Below are 4,758 nucleotides of genomic sequence, written 5' to 3' on the forward strand. Positions count from 1 at the left end.
CCTTTGGATTATCGAAATAATTGTATTAATCCAATAGTTGCCTAGGGTTACAATGGATTTACAAATTATTATCGAATTAATGGACACTAATCAAAGAAATCCATTTGATTTATCGAATCAACGGGTTATTAATCCAAGAAATCCCATTGAATTGTCGATTCAATGGATATTAATCCAATAAACACCTTTGGATTATCGAATCAATGATTATTAATCCAATAAATCTGTTTGGATTATCGAATCAATTGGTATTAATCCAATAAATCCCTTTGGATTATCGAAGCAATGGGTACTAATCCAATAAATCCCCTGATGCCTTGGAGGTTTCCCGGTAATACGCCACATTGAAAAGTAACAACTAGAGGGGCACTGAGTTGAGCGCAGACCTCCGACGCAGCACTTTATTTCTCGACCGTTTGCTCCACCTTGCCCTTTGACCTTTGACTTACCATGTATTAACTGACGTGGATTTTCATACACTCAAATATCAACCATATTTGAAGTCTCTGTGACATTGACGTCCAAACGTATGGATGATTGCGTGAATTGGACATTTTGCTTGACCATGACCTTGACCTTTGACCTTGACCTTTCAAAATTTGATCATTTCCAGCTTTTAACATAGCAGTTAATCCCTGCAAGCTTCGTTACGATTGATAATGTGGCCAGGAAGCTGTTCACAAACAAACACACAAAAAGGGGATATAATAACCTCCTTCCAACTTCGTTGGCGGAGGCAAAAATCCTGTCTGCTGTCAATCACCATCCCCCTCGTCTCTGTCTAAGCTGTCCGACGCGGTCGACAGGACGTCCGAGGCATGACGGACTTTTTAACGTGCCTTGGCTCTGTATTGATTTTATTTAAATCACCAGAACTGGAATTATTTTTTTTTTTTTTTTTATCGTGGAACATAAATATTTTCTTGGCGCTTCGATCGTATCTTACGAGGTATTCGTAGCCGGTTGTTTAGGATGGAGAGAGTTTTCGCCAGTAATAAATAGGTGATATTTCGCAGGCATAACCCATTCTCTCTCTCTCTCTCTCTCTCTCTCTCTCTCTCTCTCTCTCTCTCTCTCTCTCTCTCTCTCTCTCAAAACCATGCTATGCTACGATATGCATATATATATATATATATATATATATATATATATATATATATATATATATATATATGGTATAATATATATAATTCATAAATATATATATAAATATGTGTATATATATATATATATATATATTATATATATATATATATATATATAAACACACACACACACATACATATATATATATTATATATATATATATATATATATTATATATATATATGTGTGTGTGTGTGTGTGTGTGTGTGTGTGTGTGTATGTATGTATGTATGTATACATACATATGCACATATATTTACATGCATATTTATAAATTATTATATATACATATATATACATATATGTACATATATATATATATATATATATATATATATATATATATATATATATATATATATATTATATATGTGTGTGTGTGTGTGTGTGTGTGTGTGTGCATGTTTTCCCCTGCCCCCCAAAAAAAATCCAAATCGGAAATGAAAACTCCAGTTACCTTACATCTATATCAACTAAAAACACAAAATCCAGGGACACACTTCCACAGCAGTTCCTCACCAAGCGTCCTTGTTTTTCACGAAGCTAAGAAGAATTATATAGGAGTTTTAGATGCTTGACCCACTATCACTCTGTCGACGACCTAACACTCGGAAGGTCACCTCACGAAATATCATGATTTAGTGCTACCGTGCAAAGAGTAAAGCCGGTTGAGGAGCTAACGTAGGAGACAGCATGACTGGCTATAACGTCATAAAGGGGAGGGCTTATTTCGCCCTGAATCTTTGTGGCGACTATAGTTTTATGATTTACAAAATATTATGATTTAGTGTTACTGTTTCGAGAGTGAAGCCGGTTGGGGAGCAATCAGAGGGTTAAGACTTAGTTTTAGGGTAAGCTATGCATACGGCAGTCTAAGTTGGGCCGTAGCCTCACCCTTCCCTAGGTATGTAAGGATATGGCTTCTAAGTTAGGTTAGGTGCGGGAACCTAAGGTTAGGTGGTGTTCTTGACTTTCTTTCCATTATAAAATGTAGGTTTTCAATCACAACTTTTAAAATTGTGACCCAGTTTGTCCCAACGAACTAAAGAGTCTCCTTTTCCTTCTATTCATTATTCCAAATGGTAGATGAGTGTGATGATTACGGCCTGTCCACCCTTCCTACATATTTGTTTTCTTAGCATCGATGAAGAAACAATCTCTATTATCAACCCTGTCCCTCTGTTAAATGATGCGGTTTCCCATGCCAGGCGAATGTCCAAACGCAACCTTATGTATCGATCTTCTCGTATCAATGACGAAGAAGAAGCTAAAATTGTACTGTTTATATCAAACCACCAAACAAACGAATGTAGGTGATATATGGCAGGATTAGGTGGGTTTCTTAAACCATTAATGTAGATTCGAGTTTCTAAGATTTTTTTAATTTTTTTTTATTGGATTTCTTTAAATATCTAATCATTAAACGCAACAAATATGTTTTTTTGTATATCATTTATAATAAAAACGTGATTTTTTTGGTAGTGAAAATTTCAGTATATCATACTCCATAATTAGAGAATAATCTAAATTGAATTACAAACATAAAAATATATATATGACTAAATAAAAAATTTGTTTTTAGTATATATACGCCTAAATTACTTTTAAAAAACTATGCCTGTTTTCTAATATTACTTTAGTAATCACTTATGACACAATTTAAGTACAAAACTCCCCTTTACGACATAAACACATTTACAAAATATTAATTGCAGAATCACGTTATAAATGAAAAAGAAAAAAAAATACCTAAAACAAATACGCATTTCGAGCAAAAGTATTTACCTTAAACAAATATATAATTTTAACCAAAAATATATGCCTTAAATAAACACACATCTCGAACCAAAAATGTTTACCTTAAACAAATACGCATTTCGAAAAAATAAAATAAACACTTACCCTACACAAATACCCTCTTCGTACAAGAGAAAAAAATATATATATATTTTGAACAAAAAATATTTACCTTAAGCAAACAAACATCTAGAACAAAAGAAAATATTTACCTTAAAGAAATAGGTATTAAAAAAAAAAAAAAAAAAAAAAAAAAAAAAAAAAAAAAAAAAAAAAAAAAAAAAAAAACATTTTGAACCGAAATATGTACCTTAAACAAATACGCATTTCAAAAACCAAAAAATACCTCGCACAATTACGCATTTCAAACAAAATGATCTACCTTAAACAAACAAGCATTTAAAAAGAACATTTACCTTACACTAATACGCATTTTGAAACAAAATATTTACCTTAAACAAATACGCATTTGAAAAAAAAAAATATCACCTAAATATAATTTGATCCAAAAAGTATTTACCCTAAACAAATAAACATCTCAAACAGAAAACATTTACCTTACACAAAGACGCATTTCAACCAAAAAAACATTTACCTAACACAAATACGCATTTCGAAAAAAAAAAAAAAACATTTAACTTACATAAATACGCATTTCGAAAAAAACATCTACCTAGCACAAATACGCATTTCGAAAACAAATCTACCTAACAAAAATACGCATTTCGAAAAAAAAAAAAAAAAAACATCTACCAAACACAAATACGCATTTCGAAAAAAAAAATCATAAAAAACACTACCATGAAAATAATCAAACTCTTCATAAAATTAAAAAGAACACTGCAACTTACCCAAGCAGGAGTCTCGGTTACAGAAATCTTCCCTATAATTCCAGTTACGACACGAGATCCGGATCCTTCACGGAAGGGATCCGATGGGCGGACTCGGGCTACCTCGGATCAAGGGCTTTCTTCCGGATCATGTCGGATCCGCCCACGCTGGTGGTGGATGACGTGCGAGTGGCCGACCAAGCTGTTTATACCTGCAGGGTGATTATAAAATACGACCGTCAGCCATTACCAAAGTCAATCTTACTATCGTAGGTGAGTCATCCTATTATCGTAGGGGAATAATTCTTACAACAGGGGAGAGTAGTCTACTAGGTGAGTAATCCTATTGTAAGTGAATAATTCTATTATCGTAGGTGAGTAACCTTATTATCATAGGTGAACAAACCTTACTATCGTAGGTGAGTAATCCTATTATCATAGTAGAATAATCCTACTATCGTAAGAGTGTAATCCTATTAGGTGAGTAATCCTACTATCGTAAGGGAGTAATCCTACTATCGAAGGTTATTAATCCTAGTATCGTAAGTGAGTAATCCTTACTATTGTAATGGAATAATCCTTACTATCGTATGGGAATAATCCTTACTATCAAAGGTGAGTAATCCTATCATCATAGTAGAATAATCCTACTATCGTAAGGGAATAATCCTACTAGGTGAGTAATCCTACTATCGGAAGGGAGTAATCCTATCATCATAGTAGAATAATCCTACTATCGTAAGGGAATAATCCTACTAGGTGAGTAATCCTACTATCGGAAGGGAGTAATCCTATCATCATAGTAGAATAATCCTACTATCGTAAGGGAATAATCCTACTAGGTGAGTAATCCAACTATCGGAAGGGAGTAATCCTACTATCGTAGGTGAGTAATCCTTACTATCGTAGGGGAGTAATCCTACTAACGTAGGGGAATAATCCTTACTATCGTAGGGGAGTAATCCTACCAGGTAAGTAATCCTAT

At 33.4% G+C, this 4,758-nt stretch overlaps 1 pseudogene; it reads left to right on the plus strand.

Moving 5' to 3' along the window:
- The window catches only part of LOC137632452 (nephrin-like), a 155,430-nt pseudogene that overhangs the window by 22,476 nt on the left and 128,196 nt on the right, over window positions 1-4,758 (plus strand).

The sequence above is a fragment of the Palaemon carinicauda genome, chromosome 41 (genome assembly GCF_036898095.1).
Source record: "Palaemon carinicauda isolate YSFRI2023 chromosome 41, ASM3689809v2, whole genome shotgun sequence".
NCBI classification, from domain to species: domain Eukaryota; kingdom Metazoa; phylum Arthropoda; class Malacostraca; order Decapoda; family Palaemonidae; genus Palaemon; species Palaemon carinicauda.